The 15,098-nt window shown below is 37.6% G+C and overlaps 1 protein-coding gene across 1 annotated transcript in view; it reads left to right on the forward strand.

Moving 5' to 3' along the window:
- LOC133440708 (zinc finger protein 436-like) overlaps positions 1 to 15,098 on the forward strand; it is a 29,752-nt gene that overhangs the window by 11,151 nt on the left and 3,503 nt on the right. The window lies entirely within an intron of this gene.

Genomic DNA, 15,098 nt, shown 5'->3' on the forward strand with positions numbered 1-15,098 from the left:
GTACGTTTTTCATATTATTTACATATTATGAAATTAATGAAATATTATTTTATCACATGTATAAAATCAAGTTGTACTAGATTTACAACTCGTCTGACACATGATTTATTCTAAAGCTGATGTTGAGATCCGTGTTGAAGCTGCAGATCTGCAGGTTGGAGAGCAGGAAGAAGAGGGAGGATCATCGGGATCAGATTCCAGGAAGAGGACAGACTTTGGATTTAACCCTTTTATATCAGACATCCGTTTACAAGTAAATGTCTTTTTACCTCAACTCATATTTAGTCAGAAAATACCATGACAAATGTAATTAAGTTTTCATTTTAGATGGATGACTTATTATATTGTTTATAATTCTGGAATATTACACTCTCCATATGTAGAAAGAGCAGCAGTGCCCCCTGGTGGTGAGTTATAAAAGCTCAACATAAACCCAAGAGTTAACAATCTATCGTAATAATAATAATAAAAACACAAATAAAAAAAGACCTTATTGCATCAAAAAGAGGAAAGTTGTCAGTGATGCAGATTATTGGTACAGCGTGATCAGTACAACCAGCATTTAGCTCAGAAAACAATGTTGAAAGAGAAATGTCATCAAATGAAGTTGAAAAGTGGAGATGCACTTTTGTCCTTTATCCTCAACTTCCTCAATCACGTTATTTTGATCCAGTTTGTTATTTCACTGGTCTTGGTTTCATCAAATGACACATCCAGGGACAGAAGCCGTGCATAGGTGTTCATCCTGTCCAGGTGTTGGAAGGTGAAGTGAAGCCGAAGCCATCGCTTCATCCACTGATCTGAAAAATATAATTAAGTTTTCATTGTAGATTTATTGTTTATAATTCTGGAATATTACACTCTCCATATATAGAAAGAGCAGCAGTGCCCCCTGGTGGTGAGTTATAAAAGCTCAACATAAACCCAAGAGTGAATAATCTATCGTAATAATAATCATTAAAAACACAAATAAAAAAAGACTTCAGTGCATCAACAAGACGAAAGTTATCAGTCACGCAGATAATTGGTACAGCGTGATCAGTACAACCAGCATTTATCTCAGAAAACAATGTGGAAAGAGAAATGTCATCAAATGAAGTTGAAAAGTAGAGAGGCACTTTTGTCTTTTATCCTCAACTTCCTCAATCACGTCATTTTGATCCAGTTTGTTATTTCACTGGTCTTGGCTTCATCAAATGACACATCCAGGGACAGAAGCCGTGCATAGGTGTTCATCCTGTCCAGGTGTTGGAAGGTGAAGTGAAGCCGAAGCCATCGCTTCATCCACTGATCTGTTGGCACGGTAGGAAAACTGATAGGAATCCACTGTGTCAGGAACCATGGAGTTGATGTGGGTTAAAAAAAGATGATCTGCTCTGTTGGTCTCTGGAGAAGGTTTAATGAAAATGTCTCTCCACATTTCTAGTCCATGAAAGAAGGCAGATTTTATGCCCATCAAATGCAGTGTCCATTGTTTTTGATAACTTCCTGCCACAAGGAGCCTCAGAGACTGAAGCACAGGTTGGAGATTCCTTCTGTAGCAGAAACTTGCACTTCCTCAAAACCTTGTGCAACAAGCCTGGCTTTTGGTACCAGTCCATTTTCCATCTCTTTCAAAGTGCAAACTCAACGAGTGGAGATGCACTTTTGTAATAATAATTACAATAATAATAAAAATAATAATATGATAATAGAGGGAGGACTTTGCTGTTTCAGAGCTGAGACCACTTGCCTTCATGGAGAGGGACATGAATTCCTTCATGAATAAGGACTAAAAATAATGTTAAAGGTATTTGGAATATATTGAATGATGCCATTAAGAAAAGTTCAAGACGGACTAATTATCCACAATATTTAACCAATAACGATGAAGTCATTAATTACATGAATGAGGTGGTTAATCATTTTAACAGGTATTTTGTGAGTGTTGGACCAAAGTTGGCAGAAAAATCTGTGATCCTGGATCAGCTGATGGATGGAAGGAAACATTAATAAGTAGAAATCCAGATTCAATGTTTCTCACAGCTGTGGAGGAGAGAGAAATCATAGATATTGTAAGTAAATGTAAAAACAAGGTGTCAACTGACTGTGGTGACATGACAATAGTCAAAAAGGTTATTGATGGATTGTTAACTGACATACAGTTGTAATCAGTCGCTCAGAACTGGGACATTTCTAAAAAAAAACAAAAAAACTGCAAAAGTCATCCCACTGTACAGAACTGGAGACAGACACCAATTCACTAATTACAGGCCTGATTCTTTACTCCCAACATTTTCTAAGATCGTAGAAAAAGTATTTATTTACAGGTTGGACAAATTAATGCCAATCAAAAGGCCACGCCCCTAATTACGCATTAAACTTCTTGCTTTATATAATTCCAACCTGCCACAATACGAGGAAAAAGAGGCTTCAAACCCCTGCAGAAAACCTGTGGGTGATTCATGCATGAATGAACCGTCATTCTGAGTTTGGGGGTTAGTTTGGGATCTTTATTCCCTCTAGTGGTTAAATGTTGGAAACTGCAGCTTTAAATGTGTCTTGTATATCTATATATTTCACACCAAAATCATGTTAATTGATCCTCATTTCCTTCCCTGTGTTCCCTCTGGTCGTACCATCCGAAGTTTACCTTCCCTCTGACTTAACTTACTTTTTTATTTTAATGCCAATCGGTGACTCATGAGTCCTGCATGTGCACGTCAATAATAAATCCACCGACTGGAAGCGCTGAACTAAACTAAGTTGGATATTTAAATGTTTTAATGTGTCAAAGACTTACCATGTGTATTATTTTGAAGCCCAAGGAAATAAAAGTTTCTTAACAACATAAATGTTTTGTGACAAATAATAAAGAACACATGAATTAAAAATATTTTTATTTTATATATTGATATTAACAATCAGAAGCTTATCATATAAATTGTGTCAGCTCTCATTGTGTCGGAAAAAATAAAACTCTTTCTAAACCTTCTTGCTTGTGTTGTTTTCTCAGATGTAAATCACTTTGGATAAAAGCGTCTGCTAAATGACAGAAGTCGTAGTAAACCAGTGATGAAAAGAATGTTGTATGCATTTTGTTCTAATTACTTTCGTTGGTAAATGAAATACTTACTGTAACTGTGAGAAGGAACTATGTCATTTGTTCAGACTCCACTGCAGCCCTTCAGAGTTTGACTTCAAATAAAACAACAAGAGAAGATCTAGTGTTGGAAATATTAATGGTGTTGTGGAGGTTATGCAGAACTGGAATTACTGTGCAGTTTTGTTGGGTTCCTGCCCACATGGGTGTTGATGGCAATGAGAAAGCAGACAATATTGCTAAAAGAGCATTGAAATTGAGTAGTGAGGTAATTATGGAAATTCCTTTTGGTAAAGGTGAAGCAAAATCATGAATTAGAAAGGCAGTGAGGGATTCATGGCAGAAGGTGTGGGACAACGGTGTAAAAGGGAGACATTTTTATAACATACACAAGTCAATTAACGTGAAGGTTTTCAAAGGAAAGTGTAGGAGAGAGGAAGTCATCATTTCTAGATTAAGATTAGGTCATACTAGTTTAAAATCAACTCTGTATTTAATGTCAAAGTCCGTGTGTGATAAATGTGATGAGTGTGATGTCACAGAGAATGTAGAGCATGTGTTTCTTAAATGTGGCAAGTATGAGGTAGAAAGGAACGCTTTAAGAGACAGGATGTACGAGCTGGGACGGGAATGGAGTTTAGTAGGTTATTAGGGAGGAGTGAGGTGATGAGGGATTGTTATAAGGAAATCCTTGTCTTTCTTAAAGATGCAGGGATAGATAATAAGATTTAAATGTGGTTATCTTATTTTATTTAGGTATTTCCTTTCCCCCCCCTTTAAGTTAGACTGTAACCTGGTGTAATATGATCCTGATGTTACACACTCCGGTACAGCAGGTGGCGGTAGAACCTAATAACGTTGGTTGTGATCCGCCATTAAACCTAGAGAAGAAGAAGGAGAGGACGGTTCTGTTGTTTCCTTTCTTTTTCCTCTTCAACAATGTCTAAGGTGAATCATCTGAGAGAGTTTATCGGTCAGCGACTAACAGCAGCTGCTGTAGAAATATTGTCAGTGTTTGAAAAAAGCATCTTGGAGTATGAAGAAGAGCTCGACCGTCAGCGCAGACTGTTGGACCTCGCCTGGAAACCTGAAATCAGACTCCACAGAGTCGGTACGTAACCCTGGAAAGTTGAATGAATGAACACATGAGTATGACTCCTACAAGATCCCTTTGTTTTCAGTTAAAAGCCGTGGTGATGAAGCAAACCAACTAAATGGGAAACTCCCCAGCTCAAGCAGCTGCTGATGTGGGATTCGGAAACATCCCGAACTAACTTGTTGTTCTGTTTACTTGGTGCTGCCTTTCATGCTCCATTCACACTCTGGACCAGACTGAGATTTCACACTTTATGAATGAATGAATGGATGAATGTTTATTTCGAACATGTAAAAAATAAACATTAACATCTTCATATTCACATATGTTGGAAAAAAGGAGTAGGAAGAAGTCTACACTTTTTCCTAGTTCCTACCCCTTTATAACTCTATGAATTTACATTATTGCTATTATTATATCTACACAATATCCATATAAATATAGTCTATATAAATACTATGTAAAACATGCCTATTACTATAAAATCTGTTGTCAAATATCTTGGCATTTCCATCTCTAAAGATTCAGCAGAACGTGAAAATAAAAATGTGTGGAGGGTAATTAATGAATGCCAAACCAAACTTAACTCCTGGTTATTAAGAGACATCAGTTTATTAGGAGGTATCTTCTTAACCAAAATGCAAAGTCTCTCCAGATGTATTTATCCAGCAAACTCGTTGTCTATTCCCAATAACGTAATCAAAAAGATTAATCGGGTTAACTTTGATTAAATCTGGAGAAAGAAAATGAATTACTTTAGGAAAACTGAACTGACCAAAGAATTCAAAGATGGAGGCCTGCAAGTTATAGATTTAAATTTTATTAATGGAAACCTAAAAAAGGAACTGGTTGAAATGTTTTCTACACAATAAGAGCTTTTGGTATCATATCTCCAGAGTCATTTTTAATAAATTGGGAGGCATGTTACTAAGTTACTGTTACTAAAATGCGACTTTACCGTTCAAATTTCATGCTTTAGACTTAGTCGTTTATTTTGTAGAAAAGATGCAGGTCACTGTGAGATGTGAGATGACACTGGCAAAAAACGTGATGGTTGGAGGATGCTCATATAGGAGTTCATATCCAGGACTTGTAGTTAGATCGTTATTTATGACGCGGAAGAAGCCATTTCTAGAACAACAACTTTATTCTTCAACTGTCTCGATACCAACGCAGTAACACAAGAGTACAGTCACAGTGCCGCCTAATGGTCACACAGAGTAATGCACTTGTTTTCAAATATACTACCGTATTTTCACGACCATTCGGCGCACCGTGTGAAAAGGCGCAGCCTCATTTTTGTATCTCATTTTTAGATCTAAAACACACATACGGCGCACCGACCAAAAAGGCGCAGTCTACAGACACGGAGCTGCACACACGCGCGCCGCAAAACACACGCACTTGTTTTCAAATAACTACATAGATGAAGGTGAAGACCGAAGGTTCAGGACAAACTTTAAACCTCACAAATACAACCAAACAATCAACACTGGGAAGCACTTTTGACTTGTTAAAATCCTATCTTTTTGTCCCTTTTTGTAATTCCAGAACTCCCACAAGAAAATGTTTGTAAGGTGGAGGAGGACGGGGTTTTCAGTGACCAGCACCTGGATAACCTGGAGAGGAGCTGCAGCCCGGACCAGGAGGAACCAGGGCATCCACAGACTACAGAACTGGAGGAAGACTCCAGCGGTCAGGAGATGAAGCACGAGGACGTAGAGGTGGATGTCTCATTGGTCAATGTCGCTGATGTGAAAGTTGAAAATGGTGAACCAGGACCAAACTGTGTCCAGCTGCTGTTGCACACTTCTCCTGAAGCTCAAAACAAAGATGAGGAAGGGACTGAAAGTTTACGCTCAGACTCCAGTAAAACTGCAGATCCGGAGCCAATGAGACGACACGGTGACCACGAAGATGCTGCTGTCCCGTCAGACAGCAACTGTAAACCAAAGCTGACCAGGACCTACACGGGGAAGAAGGTATTTTCTTGCAGCACTTGCAGGAAAGAGTTCAGTAAAAGTTGTAATTTAATGGATCACATGAAGATCCACACTGGCGAAAGGCCGTACCTGTGCAACACCTGTGACAAAACCTTTACTAGATTACCAGATCTTAAACGGCACATGTACACGCACACGGGCGAGAAGCCCTACATCTGCAATACATGTGGAAAAAGTTACAGGCTAAGTTGCCACCTGGTTGTTCACTCGAGGATCCACACCGGCGAAAGGCCGTACCTGTGCAACACCTGCGGAAAAACCTTTACTGAATCATCACATCTTAAACGGCACATAACCACACACGATCGATATTAGTGCAAGACGTGCAACAAAGGTTTAAGCCGCAGAATTGATTTGCTGAGTCACATGAGTTCTGCATTGATGTTGTTTAGGGCTGCAGCTATCGAATATTTTAGTAATCGAGTATTCTACTGAAAATTTTATTGATTAATCGAGTAATCGGATAAAACATATTTTTGTTTAGTTAAAGAGCAATTATAAATATAGCCTACATAAGATATTAGATGTTAATTGACATTACTAAGACTAAATTATATAATACAGTTGGTTCATGGCTGTTCATTTAAAAACCCTGAACTTACACCGTTTGACCAAATTCACTGCCTTCACTCAAATAACTAAGGATCTTACCAAGAAATGTTCTTATTTCTAAACTAAAAATGCCATTACACTTGATATCACACATAACTTAAAAGGTTAGGTGTTTTATCCCACGTGTTTCAATTGAACTTTCATTTGTGTCAAGCAAATTTGAAGTTCTAGTTAAGTTTTAAGTTGGAGCATGGATATATGGCGCAGCGTCAGCGTGTTGTGTCGCATTAAATGTGGTCCGGGCGTAATACGAGGCTTTGAGCTGGTGAAATTAAACGAAAAAAATAAATAAATAAATAAATTAAACGATTCCTTGAGGCAGAGAAAATTCCTCGATCATTTTTTGTAATCGAATTACTCGAATTATTCGAGGAATCGTTTCAGCCCTAATGTTGTTTGAATCCCTGTTCCTTCTTAAAATCGTATTATTTGTTGCTGTTGGTAACTTGCTGTCTCCACGGTGTAAATAAAAAGCTGTTAGTATTTGCTGAAGTTTCTTTAAACGCGACAGTTTATTTCGTTCATCTACAAAGCCTCTCTCACACGTCTTTTTTCCCGTCTGTTTCTTCTTCACTCACATTCTCTTTGTAAAGTTAATCTGCAGCTCCATGTTGTTAAACTCTCTCCATCTACTCCGTTCAGAGGTTAGTCCAAGTTTGATATTTTTACGTGTTCCGTTTTTACAACGTTCCTCTGAAAAACATGAAGAAACTTCAGAGAAACGAGGACAAAAGAAGAAACGCAACCATCAACACGTCAGAAACAGAACAGCCAACCATCTGTCAACATTTTATACATTTTGATGTCTGCAGCATTAAACAAAAAACCTTGAAGATTTCAGAAGTCAGTGCAGTCAGATACGGTTTGCTTTTATTTCCCCTTTAAAATGTTTGTATTGATTTAGACAAAACATTTTGTTTGCAAATGAATGAGGAAATGAGTGTGATGTGGGATACACATTACGATACAATACGATATTGCGGTATCCAAATTTTGCGATATATTGTATTGTTATACATTGTTCGCTGAAAACTGTAAAAGGCTCTCATGCATTTTAAAATCTGAGCTGCACGTACATCAGATTATCGTGATAATTCATGGGACAAACTAAGTCAAAACATGCAATTCAAATGATCCGTGCTGTGTTATTGTAATTACGCAAGCTGAAGTTACGACATATTTGTGTACGTTTTTCATATTATTTACATAATGTGAAATTTTAACAATATTTAATCAAATGTGTAGATGACCTTTAATATGAGTATTTCTGTAAATGTGTTTTTGTGTTTGTTTTCTTATTGGCATTGTTTGGAGCCAGGCTTTTATTTTGTTATATATTAAGACCAATATTTAGTGCTTTTATTTGAATGCATCTCTTGTAAACTTGTAAACATCAGCGGTCTTTAACGGTTAATGTTTAAAGGCTGTAGAAACGTTTTCTGCAAGACTAATCTAGTGTTGGGAGTGCTAAAGTGTGCCTAACCGACACAAAAAGCACCTGGCTGATACAAGGTTTGTTTTCTTTGTAAATGATATACAGTATTTATGTATATATTGAGTTTGGTTGTCTGTTACTGTCATGTATTGTGGTTAACGGTTTTGCCGACCCAGCGAGCTGCTGTGTTGGCCTGTACTTTTTTAAGTCTTTTTTGAAAACCTTTTTATTTTCTTTGGTTTTTAGTGTACGATAAATTAGTTGCTATATCTGTGAAAAAGTGATTGTGCACTTTGTGTGTCTGTTCTTTGCCGTCTATTTTCTATTTTTTATTACTATTTTATTGATCATTCTAACATGTTAGTGATTTTATTGTTTCTACACTTTGTACTGTATTTTCTTTTGGTATTGTTTCATTTTACTGTATACTGTACAGCACTTTGGTCGACCTCGTCGTTTTTAAATGTGCTATATAAATAACATTGACATTGACATTGTATTTGAGTTGGATGAAACTTGTATGTAGTAAGAGTAACATTGTTTTATTTTATTCCTTTATAGCTCTTACAGTGTGTTTGCAGTGATTTTACATTGAAGGAATAAAAACATCTGTGAACCATCAGTTAGTCAAACGTCATCAGTCGGGGATTCTACAAAATGTAAACAATCAAGTTGTACTAGATTTACAACTCGTCTGACACATGATTTATTCTAAAGCTGATGTTGAGATCCGTGTTGAAGCTGCAGATCTGCAGGTTGGAGAGCAGGAAGAAGAGGGAGGATCATCGGGATCAGATTCCAGGAAGAGGACAGACTTTGGATTTAACCCTTTTATATCAGACATCCGTTTAGAAGAAAATGTATTTTTACCTCAACTCATATTTAGTCAGAAATAATCATGAAAATGTAATTAAGTTTTCATTTAGATGGATGAATTATTTTATTGTTTATAATTCTGGAATATTACACTCTCCATATGTAGAAAGAGCAGCAGTGCCCCCTGGTGGTGAGTTATAAAAGCTCAACATAAACCCAAGAGTGAACAATCTATCGTAATAATAATAAAAACACAAATAAAAAAAGACTTTAGTGCATCAACAAGAGGAAAGTTGTCAGTGATGCAGATTATTGGTACAGCCTGATCAGTACAACCAGCATTTAGCTCAGAAAACAATGTGGAAAGAGAAATATCATCAAATGAAGTTGAAAAGTGGAGATTCACTTTTGTCCTTTATCCTCAACTTCCTCAATCACGTCATTTTGATCCAGTTTGTTATTTCACTGGTCTTGGCTTCATCAAATGACACATCCAGGGACAGAAGCCGTGCATAGGTGTTCATCCTGTCCAGGTGTTGGAAGGTGAAGTGAAGCCGAAGCCATCGCTTCATCCACTGATCTGTTGGCACGGTAGGAAAACTGATAGGAATCCACTGTGTCAGGAACCATGGAGTTGATGTGGGTTAAAAAAAGATGATCTGCTCTGTTGGTCTCTGGAGAAGGTTTAATGAAAATGTCTCCACATTTCTAGTCCATGAAAGAAGGCAGATTTTTTGTCCATCAAATGCAGTGTTGTTTTTAATAACTTCCTGCCACAAGGAGCCTCAGAGACTGAAGCACAGGTTGGAGATTCCTTCTGTAGCAGAAACTTGCAGTTCCTCAAAACCTTGTGCAACAAGCCTGGCTTTTGGTACCAGTCCATTTTCCATCTCTTTCAAAGTGCAAACTCAACGACTGGAGATGCACTTTTGTAATAATAATTACAATAATAATAAAAATAATATGATAATGGAGGGAGGACTTTGCTGTTTCAGGGCCGAGACCACTTGCCTTCATGGAGAGGGACATGAATTCCTACATGAATAAGGACTAAAAATAACGTAAAAGATATTTGGAATATATTGAACGATGCCATTAGGAAAAGTTCAAGACAGACTAATTATCCACAATATTTAAACCAATAACGATGAAGTCCTTAATGATATGAATGAGGTTGTTAATCATTTTTACAGGTATTTTGTGAGTGTTGGACCAAAGCTGGCAGAAAAATGTGTGATCCTGGATCAGCTGATGGATGGAAGGAAACATTAATAAGTAGAAATCCAGATTCAATGTTTCTCACAGCTGTGGAGGAGAGAGAAATCATAGATATTGTAAGTAAATGTAAAAACAAGGTGTCAACTGACTGTGGTGATATGACAATAGTCAAAAAGGTTATTGATGGATTGTTAACTGACATACAGCTGTAATCAGTCACGCAGAACTGGGACATTTACAAAAAAAAATGAAAACTGCAAAAGTCATCCCACTGTACAGAACTGGAGACAGACACCATTTCACTAATTACAGGCCTGATTCTTTACTCCCAACATTTTCTAAGATCTTAGAAAAGTATTTATTTACAGGTTGGACAAATTAATGCCAATCAAAAGGCCTCGCCCCTAATTACGCATTAAACTTCTTGCTTTATATAATTCCAACCTGCCACAATACGAGGAAAAAGAGGCTTCAAACCCCTGCAGAAAACCTGTGGGTGATTCATGCATGAATGAACCGTCATTCTGAGTTTGGGGGTTAGTTTGGGATCTTTATTCCCTCTAGTGGTTAAATGTTGGAAACTGCAGCTTTAAATGAGTCTTGTATATCTATATATTTCACACCAAAATCAGCTTGATAGTTTGATAGTTTGATATTTAAATGTTTTGATGTCTCAAAGACTTACCATGTGTATTATTTTGAAGCCCATTGCAATAAAAGTTTCTTAACAACATCAATGTTTTATGACAAATAATAAAGAACACATGAATTAAAAAATATTTTTATTTTATATATTGATATTAACAATCAGAAGCTTATCATATAAATTGTGTCAGCTCTCATTGTGTCGGAAAAAATAAAACTCTTTCTAAACCTTCTTGCTTGTGTTGTTTTCTCAGATGTAAATCACTTTGGATAAAAGCGTCTGCTAAATGACAGAAGTCGTAGTAAACCAGTGATGAAAAGAATGTTGTATGCATTTTGTTCTAATTACTTTCGTTGGTAAATGAAATACTTACTGTAACTGCGAGAAGGAACTATGTCATTTGTTCAGACTCCACTGCAGCCCTTCAAAGTTTGACTTCAAATAAAACAACAAGAGAAGATCAAGTGTTGGAAATATTAATGGTGTTGTGGAGGTTATGCAGAACTGGAATTACTGTGCAGTTTTGTTGGGTTCCTGCCCACATGGGTGTTGATGGCAATGAGAAAGCAGACAATATTGCTAAAAGAGCATTGAAATTGAGTAGTGAGGTAATTATGGAAATTATCAACTCTGTATTTAATGTCAAAGTCCGTGTCTGATAAATGTGATGAGTGTGATGTCACAGAGAATGTAGAGCATGTGATTCTTAAATGTGGCAAGTATGAGGTAGAAAGGAACGCTTTAAGAGACAGGATGTACGAGCTGGGACGGGAATGGAGTTTAGTAGGTTATTAGGGAGGAGTGAGGTGATGAGGGATTGTTATAAGGAAATCCTTGTCTTTCTTAAAGATGCAGGGATAGATAATAAGATTTAAATGTGGTTATCTTATTTTATTTAGGTATTTCCTTTTTTCCCCCCTTTAAGTTAGACTGTAACCTGGTGTAATAATGATCCTGATGTTACACACTCCGGTACAGCAGGTGGCGGTAGAACCTAATAACGTTGGTTGTGATCCGCCATTAAACCTAGAGAAGAAGAAGGAGAGGACGGTTCTGTTGTTTCCTTTCTTTTTCCTCTTCAACAATGTCTAAGGTGAATCATCTGAGAGAGTTTATCGGTCAGCGACTAACAGCAGCTGCTGTAGAAATATTGTCAGTGTTTGAAAAAAGCATCTTGGAGTATGAAGAAGAGCTCGACCGTCAGCGCAGACTGTTGGACCTCGCCTGGAAACCTGAAATCAGACTCCACAGAGTCGGTACGTAACCCTGGAAAGTTGAATGAATGAACACATGAGTATGACTCCTACAAGATCCCTTTGTTTCCAGTTAAAAGCCGTGGTGATGAAGCAAACCAACTAAATGGGAAACTCCCCAGCTCAAGCAGCTGCTGATGTGGGATTCGGAAACATATTTTTTTTTCATTACCTTGATTACACCCAAACTTCCACCGTAATATTTACAAACTCTTACTGTAAAATCATTTTTTTTTACTTCAGGTTCTGTTTTGCAGAGACTATAAAAATGAATTCTCCCATAATTTCACCCAATGCCTCATATAGCTCTCTTCACAACTGCAGTCACTACAAGCATGGTTAATTTCAAACAATTTTTCTTTAGAAATATTGAAATATTAAGGTGTAAACTTCAAACACTAATTTTCTACAAAGGTCAGTTGCCTTTGTTGCAGAGACTAAAAATGAATTCTAAAACTAAATCAAATATCCACATAGTGTGCTTAAGGATGATTATAAAACAATGAGGCGATTGTGGTGACGGGACTGAGCCTGTGATTCTGTGTGGATTATAAAAGTACAGTGAATGTGAAATTGAGCAGACCTGTAGTGAAAAGTTTGAAGTTCAGATCTTAATATTTCAATGGCCGGGTTTCCCAGATCCAACCTCTCTTAAGGATTTAAGAGAGGTTCAAAGAAGGTTTCACTTAAGAGAGAACCCTAAGATACGGGTGTTTCCCAGATGACTTCTTAACACCGTCCTTTAGTTTCGCTCTTTCAGAAGCTCTTTGGAGCAGCTGTCCGGTTCTGAAACCAAATCAATCGATGCCAGGCAAATCGATCACCGATCACTATCAGCGCATTTTCACACGCAGCACTGCTGCCTAACGCACTAATTCACTGCTGCCTGTGCGTTATAATAAAAAATTAAGATGATAAATATAATTCAATGACCCTTTTTCATCCAAACGGTGCGTTACTCCGTTATTTCTGGCTACAGTGAGGCTTTTTTTCCCCACACGCAGAGACCGGGAGGAAACGTGGTGGGCGTGTGTGTGCGTTCAAAAACATGAGCCAAGAGAAGGCGAGTTTCGCAAATCGCAACGTGGAATTACAGCAATCCCTGGTTTTTCGCAGGGGTTATGTTCCAAAAAGAACCCGTGATAAGTGAAATTCTTTTTACAATTATAGAGGGCTTTGTAATTGCGGAGATCAGAACCGCCTCGCACGTATTCCTCCTCTTCTGAGACGCTGCATCCCGACTCGTGTCTTTTTATCCTAAACCCCGCGGTGGGTTTTTTTCAAGAGAAGAAAATAGTTATGGGTCGTTGTCTTCGCTCTTTTTTCTTCTGGGCAAAAAGATTCTTTAATATAAACCGACACCATTGATTATATTTGAGACTGTAATGAACGATTCATCAAAGGATTCCGTTCTTCGGCTGCTGATTCCCTGTCATCACATAGGTGCGCTCGGGCTCGGGCAGGAGGATCGGTGTCACGGCTGCCTGGACAGCCGGTCCGACAGAACGTCCAGGGGACTGAAGTGCTGACGCACGAATGCGTTCATAAAAACAGTTCTGCTTCGCGCACGGCGACGCGGTTGATTTGCAGCGAGAACATGCTGTATAGCAGCCAAATTATCAAATAAATGATATTCATGATGATCGTTTTATTTGTGCGTAATGCATAAAGCATATACAGGAACACACTTGTTATTCCTTATTTTTCTTTTTTTTTCCCCCTCTGCTGTCACCAATAAATGCTAAACAATATAAATCTAAAGTATAAAATAGATCAAAATTTGTGCGGGATGCATTGTTTTAATATCTCATTGCTTGGTGTGATATTGATTTGCCTGACGCGGCTGGATCTGTGAGTCTTTGTTCACTAAGATGGTTGTAAAGACTGGGTCAGCAGCATCTTTCATTTCCTTCTTAATGAAAGAGATACTTAAGCTAAGAGCGACTCTGGGAAACGCGATTTTCTTTCACAGGCTCCTTAAGAAGGTTTGAAAGAAGTCTTTCGCTGTTAAGAACTACTTAACTGATCTGGGAAACCCGGCCATTATCTTTATACTGTAGATGCCATTGTCTAATAAGGAGAGGGCTGCACGGCACAGACAAAAGATCAATGCAGATCCAGTTGCTAGGGAGGAAAGACTATCCAGAAGAAGAGCAAGGTATTGTTTTCATGGTTTTATGGTGTCAGCAACAGAATAGGATATACAGTACTGGGATATAAAGCTGGGTGGATAACACTTAAAATTAAGTTGCACTATTACACTGTAGTTAATATTTTATTGCACTGCAGTTAAGGTATGACTGATGGATTATATCAGTTAATATAATATTACACACACACACACACACACACACACACAATGCTTTGGGTTAGGTTAATTATTAATTATAGATTGCATTTGTGTACTTGCATTGGATAGAAATTTACCAGTACCATTTTACGTTAATTACAACGTTAACTATCGTGCAATAATTGTGTAATAATGCAACATAAAGTGTTGCCATAGACCAAATCCTAGTAAAGTGATTATTATTGACATTAGCAATGAAATAGTAACAAAAAATGTTTAAGAGAGAATGGAAGAGGGAGTTGATTGAACTTTTAAACATTTTATCATTTAATAACCTACTATTAATAGACTACTAATAACATTTAATGGATGTGAATCCTTTTCTGTGCCAGTCATAACTATTAAATGCTTGTTTTTTAGCTATCAGAGAAGAAAGAGGGGGAAGGATGGCAATCCTGATCATCCACCGATCTATATAATGACGCAATCAGATGCTGAAAAAAAAGGGAAAAATGGAGATTAAATCAGAGGCGGCGCCGTGAAAAAATCAAACAAGTGAATGTGGTGATGAACTTAACTCCGGAATCCATTGAAGGAAACTCTTTTGAGCAGCCCCCTGAACAACTTGTACAAGTACAACATGAACC

The sequence above is a fragment of the Cololabis saira genome, chromosome 3 (genome assembly GCF_033807715.1).
Source record: "Cololabis saira isolate AMF1-May2022 chromosome 3, fColSai1.1, whole genome shotgun sequence".
NCBI lineage: Eukaryota > Metazoa > Chordata > Actinopteri > Beloniformes > Belonidae > Cololabis > Cololabis saira.